The 27,052-nt window shown below is 39.8% G+C and overlaps 1 protein-coding gene across 1 annotated transcript in view; it reads right to left on the reverse strand.

Moving 5' to 3' along the window:
• Window positions 1-27,052, reverse strand: part of LOC147707490 (CD109 antigen-like) — a 911,073-nt gene that overhangs the window by 634,210 nt on the left and 249,811 nt on the right. The window lies entirely within an intron of this gene.

Consider the following 27,052-nt stretch of genomic DNA (forward strand, 5'->3'; position numbering starts at 1 on the left):
AGTGTCTGCAACAGTAGGGAAAGTGTTGGAATTAAATCCAACACCTTGTACCCACTGCTGCACACCTTTTGCATTGCAACAACATGCGATGTAATGGCATGCATTATAATAGTTGCGCTGTGAAGGTTGTTTCCCGCTTACAGACCTGAGATGCCTGGGATATTTTGTGCACTCACTTAAATTTGTGAGTTTGAAAGGAGATATTTCATTAAGAGAGTGACAACACGCAGGGATCACCCAAAGACTTTATGGTTGGGTTGTGAGAAGAGGATTTCATGGGGAGTAAAAATACATAAAAGTACATTTGCAAGAAAGTAAAATGATTTTCTTGTGCGCAGTTGCGCCAGGTGAAGAATTACACATGCTACAATGGTGATGAATGGGAATTCACAAATGATTCCACAAGCCAACCTCTAAAAAGTCTGCATTGTTGTACTAAAACCTGCATACCTCATCATCAGGTTTGGTTCCATCTAAGCTGGGACTCACAGTCTGCCATTATAATATCAAAACCTTTTATCTACAAATGTGGCCCATTGTTTCTGTGTACTGTCAAAGATTTCCAGGAAAAACCCTTTAAACAGTTGTGAATTTCAAACAATTTGAAAATCTACACTGCAATATAAAAGCAAACATACATATTGTAGGCTCAACAAACTTTCGGAGGGAGCCGGGATTCTTTCGCAAGGAGCACATCTGCACACCACAGAAAAGACTAAATAATGTGTGCTTTTTGAGAGTACTTTTTTTTTTCTTTTAGCCAATGGTTTGTGAATATTGATGAAATCTGCTTCTCAAACAATATCTTACAAAACATGACAAAACAAAAGAAGCATTGACAAATCGAAATCCATGGAAGCCAAAACCAGATTGCCAATTGCCTAGGACGATGAATGTTTAGTATCCTGTTGAGTGTAATTTTTCCATACTCTGACAAGCTAACATTTGTGACAAGTTCATAAATACTTTTGGTATTTTTCGGAGTAAATACCAGCCATACTAGCCATTCTAACGGAGCTGCTGTACAATTTGTGTATAAAATTATTTCATGATATGAAGGCTGGGTAGGTGATAAAAAGACACAATCCGTGAAATCCTTAAGAGGGTTTATTCCGATGCAACCACCAACAGGTAGTCCAGTCTCAACAACAGCCCTTCCGCAGCTGGAATGTCCCACAACAATCTATGAGGTAATACTTCTATAGTCTATGACTACTACAGATAAGCTAATTACAACACATCCCCTTTACAAATTCATATGAAATAACAGGATAAATAAAATAGTTATCTCCAATTATGACCTAAAACATAAGAAAACATAAAAACAGAAAGTAATTATGGAAAATATACACAGGCAAGGTAAATAATACTTCAGTACAAAATATAATCTTTGACTCTCCCAGGCACACACCTGTATCTGTTTAAATGACCAGTGTTTTTGTCTCTGTTCAAAGGAACAAAACCACGACTAATAGCATTCATCCCAATGTTTCGGCCAAAGGCTTCACATTCAAATATTTTCATCATATATGGGTTCGTAGGGGAATTGGTGGTTGCCTGCATTTGTCCCCAATCAAGCTCCTCGTCACCAGTGATAAAAAGACACAATCCGTGAAATCCTTAAGAGAGTTTATTTCGATGCAAACACCGACAGGTAGTTCAGTCCCAACAACAGCCCTTCCTCAGCTGGAATGTCCCACAACAATCTATGAGGTAATACATTCTACATTCTATGACTACTACAGATAGGCTAAGTACAACAGTAGGGATTCAGTGATTAGTTGGAGCCAAAGCTCCAGATAAGGACGCTTGCGATGCAGCAGATCAGCACTGTATTTGAGTAGATGGATCTTAAGTTCCGGACAGAGGTGTGACTTCCACAAAACAACAATTTATCAATGACAGTGAAGTACATTAGGATCTGCAATGATGAGCGAGAATAGTAGATTTGCAAACCAAGCAGTTAGTAAAGTTTAATATTTAAATCATTTATGGTTAACAAAGGTCGACAGTCCCAATATGAATATATCCATTATATATTTTAAATTTAATTCAAAATGCAAAGAGTTGTCAAAGAGCAAAATCAATGAAGAAAAAATTCACCAATTTGCCAAACTAGAGACAAATCAAAAGATTTGCAGGAGAAGTTCAGGCTGGAGATGTCAACAAGTAAAGCGTTGATAGGCAGAATCAAGTTAAGATTCAGTCGGGTAAGTGAGAATTGATTTGCTCAGGAGTCAAACTCTTTGAGAAGGGGTGAAGAAGAGCCTCCAATCTCAAGAGAGTAGAAAGAGGTATTTAATATAACTAGCACAGCAATACATTAACAAAATACACATTTTCAACAAAATGCAACTCTTCCTATGATTCCCACATGGGGAATGCCAATCTGGATCGAACATTTCACAATATCTTGGTTTGGGCCCTCTTCCTAGCCATCGCACAATGGTAACCTCAGAGGCACGACCTCATAGTAGTCTGATGCAACTTGGTGAGTGTGTTCTTAGCAAAGGTGCAGTGATTTATTATTCAGCTCTCAATGAAATGCATACAGATGAACATTCACAGGGAAACATTAAACATGAAAAACATTTTGTTCGAAAGTTGGCGGTTATAGCTTGGCTCCCGAAACAAGAAAAAGAAAGAAAGAAAGGACCCAGTGCCAAAGCACATTTTCATATTAATGTGAATTATCTAAACTGAGGTCCGCATTTACTATGGTCAACTTTTAATATGAACATCACACTTTACATGTATATAGGTGGGTAATGCAAATTAATGTAAGTTGTGCAAAACGTAAGATAGTGAGAGCTTCACTACCGGTTTTGGCTCGATAAGGAGAGGAAGGCTTGCTGAGCATAGGAAGTGCTACAAGTTTTGAAAACTTAGTGAGGTTCAGTGTTGGGGACTGCCCCAAATATCTTGTTCTATACCTTGTCTTTGGCAGATGGCCGCTTATCTTGGCGCTGATTTAGAGAAAAGTGTGATCACCAGGTACCGTTACTGATGAAGCGAGTTTCAGAAATTAAATAGGTTTAACTTCCATAATGAATTAATTATATTAATACGTTTTTGCACAATTTTGTATGAATCAACCTACTTTAAAATGCATTCACGAACATAAGGGTTAACATTATGTGTTCATTGTTGCATTTGCGAGTACGTTGAAAAATAATAAACTAACTTTGTCTATTTGTCTTGTCAACATTAATTGCGGCTGTTTAAATAATGGCATGTGCTTATTTTTAAATGTGTTTTTGTCTATGTCATGTCTTTTATGTGGCAATGGCTCGTGAAGAATCCTGAGGCCCTTGTGAAGAAGGTTTTCATAAATGCCGCTTTCTTGTGCTTAAAGCTAGGTAACATAACCTAGTGGGTTAATATCTAGCAAGGGGGTGGGTAACAGAATATTCTTCATTACTCGAATTAATTATTGTTTTGTGTTTCTTTGCATAATAGTTATCGAGAAAGAGGCCTGAGGCCTAGCTTTTAAAATGGGTGTTTGGAATCAGTGTTTGGAATCCTGTCGTGATGAGCTGAGCACAGTTAAAGAATGGAAAAGTTTGTCACATTTCGTTCATCAGTAAACAAATAATTGGAACTGTGCAAGATGTGCTCCGAGTTCTTTAACTCCAAGGACAGGAAGCGGCAGAACAGCTAAGCTGAGGAAGCAGTAAACTGTTATTTAATAAGATGTTGCAAAATCCTGGGAAGCTAATGTCGCTTGTGGACAATGGACAAAGACGTTTTAGAAAAGCACAATTTTTGGATTGAAAAGGCAATGAGCTCATATAGACTGACGGCTGTCAGCCAATCAAAATGCTGTATGTCAAAGAAAAAGTATTCTTTTAGTTAGTTTTAGATAGAGAAAAGGTATACAACTTGGCCCCTTGGGAGGAGGGCTGCTGGCTCGTTCCTGAATCATGAAGGGCGTGAGATGCTGACGGACTTTTGACTCACGTAAGGAAAGCAGAACTAATGACTTTTCTTTAGGTTTCTAGAAAGTTAGACAGGGAAATAGAATTTAGGGAATGAGACCTTATCAGCTTTAATACTTCTCATGCTGATCCGTTTGAAATGACAGACTAATGTGCCTTTGCTTAATTAAAAGATGCTTTCGAATTGCTAATAAAAAGATTTTCTTTACTAAAATGCTCTTTATTTGAAAATAAAGTTAATAAATAGATTTTGAAATGACAAGCTGGTCTTGTTTATTCTGAGTCTAGTTACCATCAGTTGATCCATTACCTAGGTGACTTAATTAAATGTTTCCATTTCATAACAATGATGATGAAAAACTACAGTTGTACATAAAGTGTAAATAGTTATAGAATAGTTCCGATTAATTAGGTCACATGATTCAGTTGGCCAATATTTATCACAGTTGTTTATGGGCCTTGTGAAGAGTTTTTGATTAATGGTGAGTATCATGGTGTTGGGTAGTGTTGTTGAGACAGATTTTCTGTAGGGCGGCTGGATCAATTTTCTGGTAGCAGAGTTACGGTTACTATGGTAACTGCCATGCTACATGTAGATACATAGGATACATATCTAAAACATGTTAAGTTTGTTCAGTTGTTACATGTAGTCGAAAGGTCTTTTCCAGCTGTGTGAAAATTCCTGGTTCGTTGCCGGCAGAGTAGTGTAACAGGTGAAGTTACACAGTTCATTTGTTCTGTTTCAGAATAGTGATATTAATATATCGCTAGTGTTGTGGACGTACAATACATGTTTAGGGATTTTAGGTGTGAAAGGTTGAATGTATAGTGAGGATTGCCTATGAAATTGTAGATTTGAGTATGAGGACTAGGAGCCTGTTTTAAAACTCATTGTGAAAAAAGTAATAGGATTTATTCAAACTTGAGTGAAGGGTAAGGAAGCGTTGTCTATTCTTACTGGCGAATGAGGATATTCTATTGGCAGGTTAAAGTCCTATCAAAGTTAATTACGCATACATGGTCAGGGTTTTCCATTTGAATGTGTATAAATGATTTTGGGAGAATAGCGTAGTCTATTTCACGAGAGAGATTGATAAAAACTATCACTTTATTTAGCAAAACAGACAAATGGTTTGTTTTTCTGTAGTTACTAACTGAATTTCTTTGAAAAGAATTGTTTTAAAATGGCGCTGGGAAAATATTTTGTAAAGGAGGGGTGTGTTTGCGGAGCGGAGACACTGAAGCTGCAGCGGCAGCATACGTCACAGGGTTCGCGCTGCGATTAGTTAACATACGTCACAGCGAGTGCACGGATTGGTTCACGTGACAAAAACGAGCTGATAGCGGATTGGTCGTTTCTGAAAACAGTGCTACCATTGGTTGAGCAGGTAGTGACGTGGCTTAACCTGATTGGCTTGTTAGTGATTTTCGCGCACGGATTGGCTAGAGTAGCGGAACAACAAAGGAATACTTACGATCTTTTCCAAATTAAGCGAAATAGTTTTAAATATGAGTTATTGGTAGGAAAAGAGGAAAATAATTTTTCATGGTTTCAGAAATAGAAAAATATATTCAGCCCCGATAAGAAAATTGAAACGCGTGGTGGAAAATTACTTCATAAGTATAAAACACCCGCAGCATATATGGATGGTGAATATGGTTATAATACTGTCCTTTGGTTTGAAAATTGGATGCAATATACCAAACATTATGGTGTATTAGCGTGGCCAGAAGATGGGTCATTTAATATGAAAGTTTTGGAAAAAATGATGGCTCTTGTGCCAAAGCCTAGACCTACTCAATTTGAGGCTTTAGTTGAATGGGAGGTTGAAATGATGGAACTCGAACGAGAAACCAGAGGTTTAACAAGAGGCCCCAAATTAAACATAAATTGGGAAACTCATGAAGATAGAGTACGACGCTGGAGATAAGCAGATATGTATGATGGTTTGTACCCAGTAAGAGAGATGATTACTGAAACACCAGGTCAAAAGAATACCCGAAAGAGAGGTCATTTTGATGAAGAATTAGATGATGCAGTTTTAGAAGAAATTTATATAACAAATCGTAATCCGCCACCCTATCAGCCAGACTGTTCACAGTCTACCCCAAGAGTTTCTACAGGAACCTCTCCTAGTGCACCTCCTAGAGAATCTAATGAAAATTCACCCAGATTTTTAAAATTACCTGAAAGAGTAGGGTCAAGAAGTAATTTTAATACTCCAAGAGAAAACAGAAATTATCCTGAGATTCCAGAACAGAGAAATGAATTCCCGAGGAATGTAAAGAGAACAGAGGGACTTAGGAATATACCAGATAATTCAGAATATTTAAGAGCAAAAGGGGAATTAATACAGCAATTAACAAAAGGGATGGAAGCAGTAGCAGTACCAGTAACAATTGGTCCTGTTGTACCGGTTTTTGACCGAGGAGAAAATAGACACTCAGCTCTGACTGTTCCATTAAATGCGGATATTCAGAAAGTCGCTGAAAAATTTTATTCAGAATTATCAGAAATACATCGCGAAAAACAATGCCAGATTTAACTTTTAATCAAAGTTTGTCAAATGTTCAGACACCATCTGTTGCAGGTTCAGATTCTGGATCTCCAGAAAAGAGCATGAATAAAACAGATTTAATACAGACTCCATTAACCCCACAGGTCCCTAAATTTAAACAACTTGGTGTCGCAAAATTGAAAGCAGATTTGGAGGAATTAATTATTGGCACCATTGAAACTGACAGTTTGAAACAATATCAGGATGAATTGTTGTTTATTTGTAAGAATATACAATTTGAATTTAATTTGAATTTAAAAATACTTATAGAGCGCACGTACACTGAGTCAGTTTCATGGCGCTGGTAAGGTCCCTGAGTGAGAGCAGATAGGAGAGCTAGGTACCAAAGGCCTGCTGGAATAATAACGTTTTTAGTGACCTCCGAAACTCCATGTAGGAGGAAGAGAGTCTTAAAGGTAGGGGGAGGTCATTCCAAAAGGTGGGTGCAAGTACGGCAAACTTCTGCCCCCCTGCCCGCTTCTTTTTGAACCGGGGTGTAGTTAGTAAGGCTAGGCTAGAGCAGCGAAGGTCCCTGAAGGGAACATAGGGAGAGATTGCCGAGTTGATAAAGGCAGGGGCTGTGCCCGCTCTTGCTTGAAAAGTCAAGCACCCTAACTTGAACCTGGCTCGTTGTTTTATGGGGAGCCAATGTAAGCTCCTAAGCAAAGGGGTCGAATGATGGGACCTAGACAGGCCAAAGACCAGGCGGGCAGCCTGGTTTTGTACTAATTGTAGGCGCTGCAAAGCATAAGCAGGAGCTCCGTTATAGATAATGTTGCCATAGTCAATCTTTGACAGGACCATGGCCATCAGGATCAGCTTTAGTGCAGAGGTGGAAAAGAATCTGGCAACTTTCCGAATAACTTGTAGTGTAAAAAAACAAGAAGAGACCACCGAGTTGATGTGTGAGTGGAGAGTTAATTGGTTATTAAGCATAATCCCGAGGGTTTTAACTGAACAAGAGGGGAGAGGAGGGGGTCCAAGTGAAGAGGGCCAAAAAGAAGGGGACCAGGGGTTGGCAGCACCGCCCGTCGCCACAAGTTCTGTTTTATCCGGATTGAGTTTTAACTGATTGATGTTCATCCAGTCTCGGATAAATAGCATGACGGACTGGAAACTGCCAACCCCTGAAGGGGAAGAAAGATCAATAAGTTGAAGATCATCTGCATAGTTATATACAGTGACCTCCATATTCTGTAAAGCAAATACCAGTGGGAAAATATAAAGATTGAAAAGTAAAGGGGAAAGAGCAGAACCCTGGGGGACACCACAGTTGACATTACGTAGAGGGGCCGAGAAGGTGCCTAGATGGACTGTCTGAGTGCGGTCCTTCAGGAAAGACTCGACCCAGGCTAATGCTATACCCCCTATCCCCCTATCCCCCCTACAATGGAAAACGAAAAACAAGTATAATCAATTTGAAGAAGTGGCTGCTGAATTAGACAGATTTGAGTAGACAAACAATTGCAAAAGCATTGCAGAGTGGATTTTTCTGAAAAAGACATTGAAACTTTGAACACCACAGGTAGGATAACACATGTAAAAGAATTGATTGTGTTCCTAAAAAGATTAGGTGAACTAAGTAAATGGAGAGTAAAATGGACAAAGAAAAGAGAAGAAGAAAAAAGAGAAAGAGGGGAAGTTGCAAATGAATTTCCTATGAGAGAAATAGCTGGCGGTGGTTATGTTCATGTTCCATGGACAAGGCAGGACATTTTACTCTTTACAAATGATTTTCCTCGGCTAAGAGAAAAGCCAGTAGAATGGTATCGTCAGGTAGACAGATTCATTAAAGTTTCAAAAGTTCGGTGGATTGATCTTGATGGATTTTTTGACATTGTTGTCCCATCAGATCTTTGGACAGAATGCAAAATTTCTGTAGGTTGGCCCAAAGAAGAACTAGCTTGAGATAAAATAACAGGTGCTCCTTCAGCAGATGTCATGGATTTTTATGACAAGGTAATTGTGTGGCTGAAAAACAAAATTGCTCCAAAAGAAGTAGATTGGGTTAAAATTGACAGAAAAAATCAAGAACCAAAAGAGTCAGTACATTCATTTTATGAAAGATTACTGCTGGTATTTAAACAATACAGTGGTTACAAAAAAGTGAAAAAGACATGAGCCATTTCATATACAGGTTTGTTTATGGCTTGAGACCTGAAATTGGTGAGATGATTAGAAACAGAATTGTCGGCTGGCAATCACTTACAGTTGATGACATTCTGAGAAAAGCAAAATACTGCAGTGATGAGATAGATGCTTAACAGAAAAAGCATAAGGAAAAAGAAATGTGGGCACAGGTGAAGGTAGCTGAACAGCAAATAGCGACCTTAGAAAATAAAAATGTTCAGCAGAATCAAGGCAAATTTAAAGGGAACTTTAACAAACCAAAATTTTATGTAAATATTGAAGAGCTCAAGCAGAAACTCCCATGTTTTAATTGTGGTGAAATTGGACACTGGAAGCGTGAATGTAAGAATCCACCCAGAAATTTTAAAAATTCATCATTAAATCCACAGATGCAGAGTGAGATAAATCAGCAGCAACAGCTACAGCGACAGTTAAATGAAATAAGTCAGCAGCAACAGCTACAGCGACAGTTAGCGAATCAGCAGAGTCAATTGAATCAGCAGAGCCAAATTCCACAACCGCCACTTCCAAATTGTGTGAATGCGCAGATTCAGTCCTGAAACAGGATTCTGCGGAGGAGAACAGGTAAATAGATCGTCAAGAGTGAATGTGTCAAATGTTTCTCAGCAATTTTGGTTGTAAGAAAACGAAAGCAGTGATTCAGAGGATTACTCATGACGGTGCCTGAGAGAGGAAGAAGAGTGTGTGCTTGGAGCCACTCTTGAGGTAGATCAGTCCGGTCCATTTGTAAATGGTAAAGTGAACGATGTAGAAATCACTTTTCTTGTGGACACTGGTGCTACCCGTTCTACTGTTAGATCAGTAGAAATTGAAAACCTTCCTCTCTCTGGTGAGTCCATCCAAGTAGTTGGTGTAGCAAATCAACAGATTAACACAGATTTAACAGAACCAGTTAAAATTGAGATTGGAAATTACAAAGATAAACACAGATTTGTAGTTTGTAACAGCAGTCCTGTAAACCTGTTAGGGAGGGACATTTTGTGCAAGATGAATTGCAAAATATATTGCTCACCGGATGGTATTGAGCTCCAAACTTTAGAAGAAGATGGTCTGTACAAATTAACAATGTTGATGGTTGAAGAAGAAAATAAATTGTTCCCTGCTTTTGATAAAAACAATTTACCTCAAGAACTGAAAGAGACAGTTAATCCAAAAATGTGGGATTTAACTGGAGATGAAATGGGTTTTAATGAAACATGTAGACCCAGTGCAAATTACTGTAAAGCAAGGAATAGATTTCCCAAACATTCCTCAGTATAAAATGAAAGCTGAAACTATTGAAGGTGTCATTCCTGTGATTGAGAAATTTATAAAACAAGGAGTTTTAAAAGAAATTGAGAGCAGCCCATGTAATTCACCGATTATGGGAATCAAAAAGCCAAACGGAACTTATAGAATAGTTCAGGACCGGAGAAAAATTAATCAAATAGTTGTTCCATGTTGCCCAGTTGTACCAAACCCAGTGGTAATTCTATATCAGATTCCGCACAATGCAGAATGGTACACAGTCATAGACCTGTGTAATGCCTTCTTTACGGTTCCACTGCATCCAGAGAGCCAACAAATGTTTCCATTCAGATTCCAAGATCGTATCTTAGCATGGTGTCGTATCCCTCAAGGGTATACTGAGAGTCCATCTATCTTTGACTGACTGACTGACTGAATTATTTTTAGAGCGCTCTTATGCCGAGGCACTTGGCGCTGTATGACGGAGAGATAGAGGTGGCAGAGTTAGGGCAGCACAAAGAGCCAGGTCTTCAGCACTTTTCTAAACTTGGCTATGCTCTTTTCGGAACGTAGTGAGGATGGTAGACTGTTCCAGAGCTTTGGGACTTGATGGGAGAAGGATCTGCCGCCCCAACGGGCTCTCTTAATCCTAGGGATATGAAGTAGATTTTGGGAGCTGGATCTAAGTGAGCGCTCAGGTGCATAGGGGGAGAGGAGATTGGAGAGCTGTTTAGAGGTCTGCCCATATAGGGATTTGTGGGCCAGGCACAAGACCTTGAATTGGATTCTTCTCCTGACTGGGAGCCAATGTAGTTCGCTTATTGCTTTGGAGGTGGGGTGTCGTTTAGGGAGATTAAGCAGAACTCTGGCTGCCGCGATTTGAATGGACTGGAGTCGGTTAAGTTGTTTTTCGCCGGCACCTATGTATAGGGCGTTACAGTAGTCTACCCTAGACATAATCAGAGCTCCCACAACTGTTTTCCTCAAGGCGAAAGGGATGTAAGGCAGGATTTTCCGAAGGACCTTCAGTGTGAAGAAACAGGACGAAGTGACCTGGTTGATTTGGGCTGTGCAGGAGACGTCCTTGTCCATTATGAAACAAAGGTTTCTGACCTTGTTGGCCGGGGTGGGACATACGCCGGCTTCTGGAGGCCACCAGAGATCGTTCCAGATGGAGGGTTTTTGGCCAAACTCAATCACCTCCGTTTTTTCGGTGTTAAGTTTGAGGAAGTGAGAGTTCATCCATGCCTTTACGTCTGACAGACAGTTCCTAAAACTGGTGGCAGTGGCTTCTACTGTCTGAGCCAGTGAGACCACCAGTTGGGTGTCGTCAGCGTACAATACTAAATGTAGGCCGTGGGATTTTATCAGTGCGGCTAGGGGTATAACATAAAGATTAAAAAGGGTTGGTGACAGAGCCGACCCCTGGGGGACTCCGCATGGTAGGAGGAACTCCTCGGACAGGAGCCCATCCCAGTGGATTTGGTAAATGCGTGCCTGCAGAAAGATCTGGAGCAGTTTTAGGGCGGTATGGGAGATGCCCAACGTTGTTAGTCTGTTTAAAAGGACGTCATGGTTCACGGTGTCAAACGCCGCTGTCAAATCTAGTAAGATCAGAGCGGCTCTGCCTCCTTTATCCATAGATTGACAAATGTTATCAGATGCAATGATCAGAGCACTTTCCGTTGAGTGACAGGCCCTGAAGCCATGCTGCGTGGGGTCTAGTAGGTGGTTGTCCTCAAGGTGTTTTTTAGCTCCTGATTCATTGCATTTTCAAGAATTTTGGCAGGTAGGGATAAGCATGATATAGGGCGGTAATGCTTGGTTTCCTTGGGGTCGAAGGTCTCCTTTTTGAGTATGGGCCTGATGCACGCCTTCCTCCAACTGCTGGGGAATTGTCCGGAGTTTATTGCTGTATTAAGAAGGGGGGTTAGGGCTTGACTAATGATTTCGGGGATCATATGTAGGACATGAGGGGGGCATGGGTCCAACAGCGAGCCAGACTTAGTCTGAAGGAGCAGCGTGGCAACTTGGTCACAGCTGAGCTGGGAAAATCTGGAGAGTTCCGAAATTGGTGTCTGTGGATCTGATTCATGGGGGACCGCTTCGCACGGGTTAGCGATACACTGTCTGAACTTTCTGTTGAAATAATTCGGCTATGTTTTCCACAAATTCTTGGTGAGGCTGGAATGTGATTTCTCTAGGACTTCTGGCTAAGTGAGTGATGGTCTTAAACAGTTCCTTAGAGGAGTTTGAGGACTCTTGAATTTTCTTAGTGTAGAATATGGTCTTAGCTTGCTCTATAGCAAGCTTGTATTCATGTAGGGCAGCCGTGTACTCCTTTCTGGACTGAGGGTTATAATCATTTCGCCAAAGTCTCTCGGTCCTCCTGCATTTCAATTTTATCAATTTAACCTCTGGAATGCAGTTAAATGCAAAGGTTTGAAAAGGTGGGTACATGCGAGTCACACCATTTGTGTACCACCTCCTGATAATCCTGAAGAGGATAGTGACACAACAACAGATTCAGACTCTGAAGAAGAACCTGAAGAGAATCTAGATTCTGAAGATCGACAAGAAGGTTGACATCTGGAAGATTCAGATGCAGAACAGGCATCACAAGAAAAAGATCTAGAGATTGTGATTCTAGATTCAGAAAATGATGAAAATATTCTAGAAAAAGAAGCAGAAAAAGAATCTGAGTCAGAAGAGAATCAAGATCAGGAGAGTATTGAAAAGCAGATTGAAAGCTCTGAAAGCAGGAGCAAGAATTCTGAAACTGGGAAGTTAGAAGTAATTCCAGAAGAAGAAGAAGACGAATTACCGAGTGCCAGCTACAAGGATGATGTTCCTAACGGAGTGAAGCTGCCGAGTGAAGAAGATCCTAAATATAAGTTTGAAATCTCTGAGACTGATTCAGATGAGAGTGATGAAGAATCTGAGATAAGAAAATTCAGAAAAAGAGCTTGGAAAGCTGAATGTAATGAATCTGAGCCAAAGAAGAAATTTATAAGAAAAGGAGATAATTGGCCAAAAGAAAATTCAAAATTCAAATTGGTGAACAAATCAAAGGAGCAAGTTAATGAGATATCGAGTCAAAAAGGTGACTCTGAAGAAAAATCAAGCAGGGAAGAAAATTGAAGTGATTAGCAGTAGGGGAAAAAGACCATTAAAGCCAAACCAAAAGTATAAGTCCCCTGAATGGACTTACATTATAATACCACCAGTTGTGGAAATCAGTAGTAGTAGTCAGGAGGACTTGGAAGAAACCAGTGACAATGATTAGGGTCATTTTCTTTTAGGTCAAGATTTATTTTTGGCATAAGGCTGAAGAAATTGTGTTAGGTGACACAAGGTCGAAGAAATTGTGTTAGCTGGAAAAACACATTGTTGTAAAACGCAAGGTCGAAGAAAAGCTGTTAGAGGGTTACTAAAAAAAAAAATGTTAAAGGGGAGGTGTATATAAGTACTAATTTATACTTTAAATTTTTGTTTTTGATTTAAGTAAAAAACTAAAACTATTGTAAAAAAAAAAAGATACCAAACACTGACAAAGCGCCTTGAGACCCTCTGGGTGAGTAGTGCGCTATATAAATGCCTTGATTGATTGATTGATTGACAATTCAAGGTGTGCTATTTTTAGAAGATGCTGTAAAATGTCTTCTATTTGTGTGATTCTAATAATCCTGGTTTGGTTAATTTTGGCAGTCATCTTTCCTTTTGGCATAGACAAAGAAGATTTCAAAGCTAACATGACAAGTAAAGCTGAAACTAAACAAGCTGTTCATGAGGTAGCAGGCAAAACTAATTGAATCATTGAGCACAAACCAGAGATCCACCAAGATAGATCTGTTGGTGATTTTTCTACTAATTCTTTCTCAAGACTCTTGTCAGAATATGTAAAAGTCATGGATGTGAAGGATTGTTATGTCTGTGTGAAACTTCCTGCTTCTGTTTCAGAGGGGGTCAAATATAACATGCTGCCCCTTACTTATGGCATTACATGCAGTGTTATAGCTAGCTTGTTCTATCAAACAGGTCGTCTGGAGTACTATTACTCGGACTATGATGAAATTTTTGCTAATCTGAAAGTTGTAAATAGCTTGAACAAAGTTAGACCTGCCAAACAGATGAGGGAATTCTTTTTGGTGACTAATGAACTTACCCATGAATATGCTTATAAAAACAATTTTAAATCCAAGTGTAAGAAGAAGCTCCTAGTCGCTACTTCCAAAACAGACCACTCTTTCAGTCAAAATTTCTGGTAGAAAAATTTGAACTTTTTATTTTATTCTTTGTAAATTTAGTTTGTTTTTTATGTATATTTTTTCAAAAAGAAAGATTTTTCACATATAAATGTGTAAACATGTAATTACAACATCAAACAATCGTCATGCATAAACAATGGAGGAGTACAAATTCTTTGAAACAAGGGGGATTGATGGATTGTGAAGACACTAAAGACACATATAGACACAAGACACGTGTACACACGACAATAAATAAACAACTGACATTTCTGGGGCACGGTGGTAATTGGTAGTATAGTTTTGTACAAAAATCATCAATTTATTCAGTTGCTGCAATTAGGAGCTGAATCCTAATCCTATTAACAGTCATAGGAGTGGTGGCATACAGTACACAGGCTCCAAAAAATCTCAACAGTAACCAAGATCAAACACTATTTTCCAATATTTTTCGGCCGACAACTTGGCCCAAACACAACTACCACCTCGGTCGACGCGTTTCGAATCCTTAAATTATTCTAAAGGATTCTCTTCAGGACCATACAAAATCAATCTGGAAAACACAATAAGTGAAAGCGTTCTGTGAGTGAAAACATACATATAAAAGAAAGACTCTCAACTCTCATATCAGCCACCACATACTCTCAGGAAGCTTACCTGTCACAGAGTTTCAATAAAGATTTGAAGTAGCTAAAAAAGATTAAAAACCATAGGTCAGAACGAGGCCATAGAGTAGCCATACTCCATCAATATATATGGAGAGGGGATTTTTGGAAAATACTCACTTAGCAAGTAGCTATGTCAAATTCAATTAAGGGTTGAAGTCATATCGCACATCAGTGTGGATCTATGGCATTCCTCAGTGCTCCGTCAATTCGGGTTGTGATACCTCGAGACCAATTCTGAAACATGATGGAAGTTGCTATATCTATCATGCCAAGGTGATGGTATCTTATGATATAATAAAGCGTGGTCACTTGGTTAGCCATGGGGGGGGTTGTTCGGGAGGTTTGGTCATTATGGATTCAAAAGCGGCTTGTTTTACACGAAGCGTTACGTCTGAGGTGTAGCCTCGCTTTTCGTGCTAGCATGTGCTGCCATACGATTCTTAAAACTATAGTGCGCAGTTTAAGTTCTCTACGAGATGCGCTATAAAAGAGTTACTCGTGCCCTCTTTCCTTACTTGCAATCCGCCGTCCGTCTCCTCCAGGTTAATTCGCCATTATGGGGTGACGCGATGCTGATTAGATCCGGGTTAGCTTTGTTTAAATGGGCGGTGTTTCCGGGTTAACTCGCATGCCTCATGGGAATTGTAGTCTCGATTCAAATATGACGCGAAGCCCTCATTATAATACTGCGTTGTGATGCTGTTGTTGTCAAATCATTTCTGTTACGAGACCATTCAAGACACTGGAAATGTGCTTTGAAAAAACCGAGTGGTGTACTTTTTTGCTGGAGGGCATTAGGTGTCATGTAGCGGAAGGGGGACAGTGTCATCCGTGAATTGTCAAAAAGCTACTCACGATGTCTATGAAGTATGGATCCATAGTGAATATAATTTGGAGGTGTGTCACATGGGGCTGGAAGTCCAAAGTGGACGATGTAAAAGAGGGTGCCGATAGATCGATGAATGTGCTGAGTATAGCCATTTGCTTAAAGAAGCGGTATTTTATAATTTATACAGTTCAGACATTTCGTTAAGACCTTGTGTTGTGGTATTGAACTTCAGTATTAGCATAGCCTCGCGTTGTCGCAGCTTGGCCTCTACGTCTCCGCCTCTAGGGTCAGTGTCAATCTTAGAAATTATTGTCCGTTTGAACTCATGTTCGCTGTGTGTTTTCTCTATCCAGTGTTGTACCAATGGAGCTGTGAGGACTTTTTTCTTAATCCTGGACTTGTGTTGGGACATTCTCTGTCTCACTTCTTGGGATGTCTTGCCTATATATAATTTGTCACACGGACAGAGTATCCCATAGACCACATTTTTCGTTTTACAGTTGGTGAACTGATCATGTTTCCAATATATCCCTGCATGCTGGAAAAGATTGCCTTCAATAGTTGATGTACAACAAAGACATGTGCCACATTTATGATGGCCTGTTATGGGCGGCAAGCTCAAATAATCACGCAATGATGGAGTTTTGGGTTTGGGGATCGCCGCTCGAACGATATGGTTAGCAATACTTTTATCCTTTTTGTATGCAAAAAGGGGGACGTCTGTCAATTGGTCGTCAAGGTCCTTAACTAGATGCCAATTCTGGTGGATCAATTTTTTGAGGATGTTAGATGAAGGGCAATATGTGGATACACAAACTGTGCGTTGTTGGTGGGTTTTTTGTTTTTTGGTCAATAGTTCTTCACGAGGTGTCCACCACGCTCTCTTAATCGCTTGTTTGAGAAGTTTGGCTGGATAGCCACGAGCTAACAGTTTCCCTTTCAAGACATCAGCATGTTCCATAAATTCATCTTTAAAGGTACAGTTTCTGCGAATGCGCAAAAACTGACCTATGGGAAGGTTTTGTTTTAAACTTCTTGGGTGACTGCTAGTGAAATCCAATGCTTTATTGCGGTCAGTTTTCTTTTTAAATAGAGTAGTGACCAGTTGTCCGTTAGAACAGTAAACCTCCACATCTAAGAAAGACATCCTTGTTTCAGAAGTCTGGAGGGTGAATTTGATATCTTCTGTCCTGTTATTGATCCAATCGTGGAACTGAGTCAGTTGTTCTGAGGTCCCCGACCAGGTGAAAAAGACGTCATCTATGTATCGCACCCATCCACCAATCCATTGGTGGAATGGGTTGCCATTGTGGATAAAGGTGTCTTCATATTGGCTCATAAAAAGGATCGCTAATTCTGGGGCAAAAGGACAGCCCATAGCGACCCCCTTTATCTGGAAGAAGAAATCTTCACCAAACTTGAAGTAGTTTTTTGTAAGTGCAAGTTTGGCCAGTCTGAGAATAAATTCTGTGGGAATTTTACATGGGCTCTCACGTCTATTTAGAAAGATTTCTAGTACCTCCAGTGCTTGATCTTGTGGTATCTGGATATATAGTGAAACAATGTCCATGCTTACCAAGAGGTCATGGTGCTCTGTAAATGATAACCGGTCTAATTTTGTCAAAAAATCCGTGGTGTCCAATATGAAGGATTTGACTGTCTGAATGAATGGTTTTAAGAAAAAATCTATGAATTTCGAGACTGGTTCAAATAAAGAGTCACATCCAGAAATTATAGGTCGTCCAGGTGGTGTTGTCTCGTTTTTGTGTACTTTCGGAAGTACGTAAAATAATGGGATTCGTGGATGTTTATTAAGTAAAAAATTATATTCATTTTTACCAAGGAATCCTTGTTCAAGGCCATCATTCAGGATAGCGCTGAGTTCTTTCTGTAATTCCGCGGTCGGGTCTATATTGATTTTGCGGTAACACTTAGAGTCAGAATGCTGTTTAGTGGCTTCAAGAATATAGTCCTCTGTTCCCCAGACTACAATTGATCCGCCTTTATCGGCTTGCTTGATGATAATATTTTCGTCCTGTTTGAGTGATTGCAACGCCAATTTCTGTTGTTGGGAGAGATTTGGTTTTGTATATCCTTTCTTTTTCTTTTCTTGAGCTGCCAAAGCAGAAAGGATGGTCTTCTCAAAATGTACAACTTCTTTTGGTATTTTATTCGCCGGCGGGCAGAAATTAGATTTTCTCTTAAATCCAGTTGTTTCGAGTTGTGGTTGTGTTTCCTTATCAGCAAAGAATGTGACCAGACGTATTTTCCGACAGAATTCTATAAATTCAAGTTTTAATCGGACAAAGTCCGTGAATTTAGCTGGTACAAACGATAATCCCTTTTCTAGGACACTCATTTCCACGGAAGTTAGGACTTTTTTTGAGAGGTTATAGATGGGAGATTTTACATTTGTTGTTAATTCTTGTAATTGTGTCTCCGTGTTGACATCTCCCATGGTTGGTTGTACCTTGTTTTTCCTCGGGGCTTTTGCTGGCCCTGTCCTAAAAAAGGTTGTTGTTGTTGGTTTTGGTAGTTTGGTTGGTAATTAGTTTGGTATTGTTGCTGGTAATTTCTTTGGAAACCTCTTTGGTTGAATTGGGGGCGGGAGGGCCCTTGTTCCGGTTCGCTTCCTCCTGAAGATGAAGTATCAGAGAAGGTTAAGTATTTAGTCCTTGATCTACCCTGGTTGTCAGACAGAAACCGTCGTGCTTCAGGTCTAGTATAAAATTCTTGTTGAAGGTAAGGATAAGCTCTCTCGAAGGTGAAGTTACGTTTGTCTCTCTCAAAGTTGTTCTCTTTTTGTTGCACAGTGAAGTCCTTAAATTCAAGTATTTCTTTCTCTACTTTATCAAGCAAGATCTTTGAGTCTTGTATTAGAGGGTTGACTTTTATTTCCGCCTCTAATTTCTCAATTTCTTCCAGTTGGATTTTAGACAGACGTTGGGCTGTTTCTATAGTTAGGACCATAAGGTCCCGACTACATTTAGTCTCTATGAAACTAAAACCTTTTTTGTACACACTGTCTTCTGTAAATATCACCGGTATGTTTTTAACAATCAATCCAGTCGGTATGGTACCTGACCTAAGATGTTGGAGTAAGTAGTGGCCATGTAAATCAGTCCGTATCTGCTTCTTTTTCAGTCGGATTAATTTATCTGATTCATTGTTTACCTGGGCAGAGTTGCTGAGAGTAGCTGAGCTAAATGAAGGAGGGTCTCTCAGTAAATTTTTAATGTGATCTTCGCTATAGGCAAATGTTTGCTCCTCTGACATTATCTCGGATTTGAAATAATAAGAGTATATCAAAAATCCTTTTCAAAGAGAACGCTTGAAAATCATCCATACAAAACATACACAATCAAAATTATCTGTGAAAGAATAGATAGTGAATGAGGCAAGAAGATGGTGAGTTAAGAAGGAACAATGCCACAGTGGAAGGTGCCCACAATCCACAGCAGGTGGACAATAATAAATTCAAGACCAGAGACTACCTTGAATGTCTCACAAGGAACCTCGCGGGCCAGCGCCCGCTATATAAGCCACGAAACTAAACGGGTTTGGCGATGAGCACAGTAAGGCTGCGCCACAATGTAATGAACAAAAAAGTTGCCAGTACTGTGCACTAGTTTAAATCCAAGTGTAAGAAGAAGCTCCTAGTCGCTACTTCCAAATCAGACCACTCTTTCAGTCAAAATTTCTGGTAGAAAAATGAGAACTTTTTATTTTATTCTTTGTAAATTTAGTTTGTTTTTTATGTATATTTTTTCAAAAAGAAAGATTTTTCACATATAAATGTGTAAACATGTAATTACAACATCAAACAATTGTCATGCATAAACAATGGAGGAGTACAAATTCTTTGAAACAAGGGGGATTGATGGATTGTGAAGACACTAAAGACACATATAGACACAAGACACATGTACACACGACAATAAATAAACAACTGACATTTCTGGGGCACGGTGGTAATTGGTAGTATAGTTTTGTACAAAAATCATCAATTTATTCAGTTGCTGCAATTAGGAGCTGAATCCTAATCCTATTAACAGTCATAGGAGTGGTGGCATACAGTACACAGGCTCCAAAAAATCTCAACAGTAACCAAGATCAAACACTATTTTCCAATATTTTTCGGCCGACAACTTGGCCCAAACACAACTACCACCTCGGTCGACGCGTTTCGAATCCTTAAATTATTCTAAAGGATTCTCTTCAGGACCATACAAAATCAATCTGGAAAACACAATAAGTGAAAGCGTTCTGTGAGTGAAAACATACATATAAAAGAAAGACTCTCAACTCTCATATCAGCCACCACATACTCTCAGGAAGCTTACCTGTCACAGAGTTTCAATAAAGATTTGAAGTAGCTAAAAAAGATTAAAAACCATAGGTCAGAACGAGGCCATAGAGTAGCCATACTCCATCAATATATATGGAGAGGGGATTTTTGGAAAATACTCACTTAGCAAGTAGCTATGTCAAATTCAATTAAGGGTTGAAGTCATATCGCACATCAGTGTGGATCTATGGCATTCCTCAGTGCTCCGTCAATTCGGGTTGTGATACCTCGAGAACAATTCTGAAACATGATGGAAGTTGCTATTACTATCATGCCAAGGTGATGGTATCTTATGATATAATAAAGCGTGGTCACTTGGTTAGCCATGGGGGGGGTTGTTAGGGAGGTTTGGTCATTATGGATTCAAAAGCGGCTTGTTTTACACGAAGCGTTACGTCTGAGGTGTAGCCTCGCTTTTCGTGCTAGCACGTGCTGCCATACGATTCTTAAAACTATAGTGCGCAGTTTAAGTTCTCTACGAGATGCGCTATAAAAGAATTACTCGTGCCCTCTTTCCTTACTTGCAATCCGCCGTCCGTCTCCTCCAGGTTAATTCGCCATTATGGGTTGACGCGATGCTGATTAGATCCGGGTTAGCTTTGTTTAAATGGGCGGTGTTTCCGGGTTAACTCGCATGCCTCATGGGAATTGTAGTCTCGATTCAAATATGACGCGAAGCCCTCATTATAATACTGCGTTGTGATGCTGTTGTTGTCAAATCGTTTCTGTTACGAGACCATTCAAGACACTGGAAATGTGCTTTGAAAAAACCGAGTGGTGTACTTTTTTGCTGGAGGGCATTAGGTGTCATGTAGCGGAATGGGGACAGTGTCATCCGTGAATTGTCAAAAAGCTACTCATGATGTCTATGAAGTATGGATCCATAGTGAATATAATTTGGAGGTGTGTCACATGGGGCTGGAAGTCCAAAGTGGACGATGTAAAAGAGGGTGCCGATAGATCGATGAATGTGCTGAGTATAGCCATTTGCTTAAAGAAGCAGTATTTTATAATTTATACAGTTCAGACATTTTGTTAAGACCTTGTGTTGTGGTATTGAACTTCAGTATTAGCATAGCCTCGCGTTGTCGCAGCTTGGCCTCTACGTCTCCGCCTCTAGGGTCAGTGTCAATCTTAGAAATTATTGTCCATTTGAACTCATGTTCGCTGTGTGTTTTCTCTATCCAGTGTTGTACCAATGGAGCTGTGAGGACTTTTTTCTTAATCCTGGACTTGTGTTGGGACGTTCTTTGTCTCACTTCTTGGGATGTCTTGCCTATATATAATTTGTCACACGGACAGAGTATCCCATAGACCACATTTTCCGTTTTACAGTTGGTGAACTGATCATGTTTCCAATATATCTCTGCATGCTGGAAAAGATTGCCTTCAATAGTTGATGTACAACAAAGACATGTGCCACATTTATGATGGCCTGTTATGGGCGGCAAGCTCAAATAATCACGCAATGATGGAGTTTTGGGTTTGGGGATCGCCGCTCGAACGATATGGTTAGCAATACTTTTATCCTTTTTGTATGCAAAAAGGGGGACGTCTGTCAATTGGTCGTCAAGGTCCTTAACTAGATGCCAATTCTGGTGGATCAATTTTTTGAGGATGTTAGATGAAGGGCAATATCTGGATACACAAACTGTGCGTTGTTGGTGGGTTTTTTGTTTTTTGGTCAATAGTTCTTCACGAGGTGTCCACCACGCTCTCTTAATCGCTTGTTTGAGAAGTTTGGCTGGATAGCCACGAGCTAACAGTTTCCCTTTCAAGACATCAGCATGTTCCATAAATTCATCTTTAAAGGTACAGTTTCGTTCGAGTGGCGATCCCCAAACCCAAAACTCCATCATTGCGTGATTATTTGAGCTTGCCGCCCATAACAGGCCATCATAAATGTGGCATGAAAAATGTGGTCTATGGGATACTCTGTCCGTGTGACAAATTATATATAGGCAAGACATCCCAAGAAGTGAGACATAGAATGTCCCAACACAAGTCCAGGATTAAGAAAAAAGTCCTCACAGCTCCATTGGTACAAAACTGGATAGAGAAAACACACAGCGAACATGAGTTCAAATGGACAAGAATTTCTAAGATTGACACTGACCCTAGAGGCGGAGACGTAGAGGCCAAGCTGCGACAACGCGAGGCTATGCTAATACTGAAGTTCAATACCACAACACAAGGTCTTAACGAAATGTCTGAACTGTATAAATTATAAAATACTGCTTCTTTAAGCAAATGGCTATACTCAGCACATTCATCGATCTATCGGCACCCTCTTTTACATCGTCCACTTTGGACTTCCAGCCCCATGTGACACACCTCCAAATTATATTCACTATGGATCCATACTTCATAGACATCGTGAGTAGCTTTTTGACAATTCACGGATGACACTGTCCCCCTTCCGCTACATGACACCTAATGCCCTCCAGCAAAAAAGTACACCACTCGGTTTTTTCAAAGCACATTTCCAGTGTCTTGAATGGTCTCGTAACAGAAACGAATTGACAACAACAGCATCACAACGCAGTATTATAATGAGGGCTTCGCGTCATATTTGAATCGAGACTACAATTCCCATGAGGCATGCGAGTTAACCCGGAAACACCGCCCATTTAAACAAAGCTAACCCGGATCTAATCAGCATCGCGTCAACCCATAATGGCGAATTAACCTGGAGGAGACGGACGGCGGATTGCAAGTAAGGAAAGAGGGCACGAGTAATTCTTTTATAGCGCATCTCGTAGAGAACTTAAACTGCGCACTATAGTTTTAAGAATCGTATGGCAGCACGTGCTAACACGAAAAGCGAGGCTACACCTCAGACGTAACGCTTCGTGTAAAACAAGCCGCTTTTAAATCCATAATGACCAAACCTCCCGAACAACCCCCCCCATGGCTAACCAAGTGACCACGCTTTATTATATCATAAGATACCATCACCTTGGCATGATAGTAATAGCAACTTCCATCATGTTTCAGAATTGTTCTCGAGGTATCACAACCCGAATTGACGGAGCACTGAGGAATGCCATAGATCCACACTGATGTGCGATATGACTTCAACCCTTAATTGAATTTGACATAGCTACTTGCTAAGTGAGTATTTTCCAAAAATCCCCTCTCCATATATATTGATGGAGTATGGCTACTCTATGGCCTCGTTCTGACCTATGGTTTTTAATCTTTTTTAGCTACTTCAAATCTTTATTGAAACTCTGTGACAGGTAAGCTTCCTGAGAGTATGTGGTGGCTGATATGAGAGTTGAGAGTCTTTCTTTTATATGTATGTTTTCACTCACAGAACGCTTTCACTTATTGTGTTTTCCAGATTGATTTTGTATGGTCCTGAAGAGAATCCTTTAGAATAATTTAAGGATTCGAAACGCGTCGACCGAGGTGGTAGTTGTGTTTGGGCCAAGTTGTCGGCCGAAAAATATTGGAAAATAGTGTTTGATCTTGGTTACTGTTGAGATTTTTTGGAGCCTGTGTACTGTATGCCACCACTCCTATGACTGTTAATAGGATTAGGATTCAGCTCCTAATTGCAGCAACTGAATAAATTGATGATTTTTGTACAAAACTATACTACCAATTACCACCGTGCCCCAGAAATGTCAGTTGTTTATTTATTGTCGTGTGTACACGTGTCTTGTGTCTATATGTGTCTTTAGTGTCTTCACAATCCATCAATCCCCCTTGTTTCAAAGAATTTGTACTCCTCCATTGTTTATGCATGACGATTGTTTGATGTTGTAATTACATGTTTACACATTTATATGTGAAAAATCTTTCTTTTTGAAAAAATATACATAAAAAACAAACTAAATTTACAAAGAATAAAATAAAAAGTTCAAATTTTTCTACCAGAAATTTTGACTGAAAGAGTGGTCTGTTTTGGAAGTAGCGACTAGGAGCTTCTTCTTACACTTGGATTTAAACTAGTGCACAGTACTGGCAACTTTTTTGTTCATTACATTGTGGCGCAGCCTTACTGTGCTCATCGCCAAACCCGTTTAGTTTCGTGGCTTATATAGCGGGCGCTGGCCCGCGAGGTTCCTTGTGAGACATTCAAGGTAGTCTCTGGTCTTGAATGTATTATTGTCCACCTGCTGTGGATTGTGGGCACCTTCCACTGTGGCATTGTTCCTTCTTAACTCACCATCTTCTTGCCTCATTCACTATCTATTCTTTCACAGATAATTTTGATTGTGTATGTTTTGTATGGATGATTTTCAAGCGTTCTCTTTGAAAAGGATTTTTGAAAGACTCTTATTATTTCAAATCCGAGATAATGTCAGAGGAGCAAATATTTGCCTATAGCGAAGATCACATTAAAAATTTACTGAGAGACCCTCCTTCATTTAGCTCAGCTACTCTCAGCAACTCTGCCCAGGTAAACAATGAATCAGATAAATTAATCCGACTGAAAAAGAAGCAGATACGGACTGATTTACATGGCCACTACTTACTCCAACATCTTAGGTCAGGTACCATACCGACTGGATTGATTGTTAAAAACATACCGGTGATATTTACAGAAGACAGTGTGTACAAAAAAGGTTTTAGTTTCATAGAGACTAAATGTAGTCGGGACCTTATGGTCCTAACTATAGAAACAGCCCAACGTCTGTCTAAAATCCAACTGGAAGAAATTGAGAAATTAGAGGCGGAAATAAAAGTCAACCCTCTAATACAAGACTCAAAGATCTTGCTTAATAAAGTAGAGAAAGAAATACTTGAATTTAAGGACTTCACTGTGCAACAAAAAGAGAACAACTTTGAGAGAGACAAACGTAACTTCACCTTCGAGAGAGCTTATCCTTACCTTCAACAAGAATTTTATACTAGACCTGAAGCACGACGGTTTCTGTCTGACAACCAGGGTAGATCAAGGACTAAATACTTAACCTTCTCTGATACTTCATCTTCAGGAGGAAGCGAACCGGAACAAGGGCCCTCCCGCCCCCAATTTAACCAAAGAGGAGGTTTCCAAAGAAATTACCAGCAACAATACCAAACTAATTACCAACCAAACTACCAAAACCAACAACAACAACCTTTTTTAGGACAGGGCCAGCAAAAGCCCCGAGGAAAAACAAGGTACAACCAACCATGGGAGATGTCAACACGGAGACACAATTACAAGAATTAACAACAAATGTAAAATCTCCCATCTATAACCTCTCAAAAAAAGTCCTAACTTCCGTGGAAATGAGTGTCCTAGAAAAGGGATTATCGTTTGTACCAGCTAAATTCACGGACTTTGTCCGATTAAAACTTGAATTTATAGAATTCTGTCGGAAAATACGTCTGGTCACATTCTTTGCTGATAAGGAAACACAACCACAACTCGAAACAACTGGATTTAAGAGAAAATCTCATTTCTGCCCGCCGGCGAATAAAATACCAAAAGAAGTTGTACATTTTGAGAAGACCATCCTTTCTGCTTTGGCAGCTCAAGAAAAGAAAAAGAAAGGATATACAAAACCAAATCTCTCCCAACAACAGAAATTGGCGTTGCAATCACTCAAACAGGACGAAAATATTATCATCAAGCAAGCCGATAAAGGCGGATCAATTGTAGTCTGGGGAACAGAGGACTATATTCTTGAAGCCACTAAACAGCTTTCTGACTCTAAGTGTTACCGCAAAATCAATATAGACCCAACCGCGGAATTACAGAAAGAACTCAGCGCTATCCTGAATGATGGCCTTGAACAAGGATTCCTTGGTAAAAATGAATATAATTTTTTACTTAATAAACATCCACGAATCCCATTATTTTACGTACTTCCGAAAGTACACAAAAACGAGACAACACCACCTGGACGACCTATAATTTCTGGATGTGACTCTTTATTTGAACCAGTCTCGAAATTCATAGATTTTTTCTTAAAACCATTCATTCAGACAGTCAAATCCTTCATATTGGACACCACGGATTTTTTGACAAAATTAGACCGGTTATCATTTACAGAGCACCATGACCTCTTGGTAAGCATGGACATTGTTTCACTATATACCCAGATACCACAAGATCAAGCACTGGAGGTACTAGAAATCTTTCTAAATAGACATGAGAGCCCATGTAAAATTCCCACAGAATTTATTCTCAGACTGGCCAAACTTGCACTTACAAAAAACTACTTCAAGTTTGGTGAAGATTTCTTCTTCCAGATAAAGGGGGTCGCTATGGGCTGTCCTTTTGCCCCAGAATTAGCGATCCTTTTTATGAGCCAATATGAAGACACCTTTATCCACAATGGCAACCCATTCCACCAATGGATTGGTGGATGGGTGCGATACATAGATGACGTCTTTTTCACCTGGTCGAGGACCTCAGAACAACTGACTCAGTTCCACGATTGGATCAATAACAGGACAGAAGATATCAAATTCACCCTCCAGACTTCTGAAACACGGATGTCTTTCTTAGATGTGGAAGTTTACTGTTCTAACGGACAACTGGTCACTACTCTATTTAAAAAGAAAACTGACCGCAATAAAGCATTGGATTTCACTAGCAGTCACCCAAGAAGTTTAAAACAAAACCTTCCCATAGGTCAGTTTTTGCGCATTCGCAGAAACTGTACCTTTAAAGATGAATTTATGGAACATGCTGATGTCTTGAAAGGGAAACTGTTAGCTCGTGGCTATCCAGCCAAACTTCTCAAACAAGCGATTAAGAGAGCGTGGTGGACACCTCGTGAAGAACTATTGACCAAAAAACAAAAAACCCACCAACAACGCACAGTTTGTGTATCCACATATTGCCCTTCATCTAACATCCTCAAAAAAATTGATCCACCAGAATTGGCATCCAGTTAAGGACCTTGACGACCAATTGACAGACGTCCCCCTTTTTGCATACAAAAAGGATAAAAGTATTGCTAACCATATCGTTCGAGCGGCGATCCCCAAACCCAAAACTCCATCATTGCGTGATTATTTGAGCTTGCCGCCCATAACAGGCCATCATAAATGTGGCACATGTCTTTGTTGTACATCAACTATTGAAGGCAATCTTTTCCAGCATGCAGGGATATATTGGAAACATGATCAGTTCAC

The sequence above is a fragment of the Lissotriton vulgaris genome, chromosome 6 (assembly GCF_964263255.1).
Source record: "Lissotriton vulgaris chromosome 6, aLisVul1.2, whole genome shotgun sequence".
Lineage (NCBI taxonomy): Eukaryota > Metazoa > Chordata > Amphibia > Caudata > Salamandridae > Lissotriton > Lissotriton vulgaris.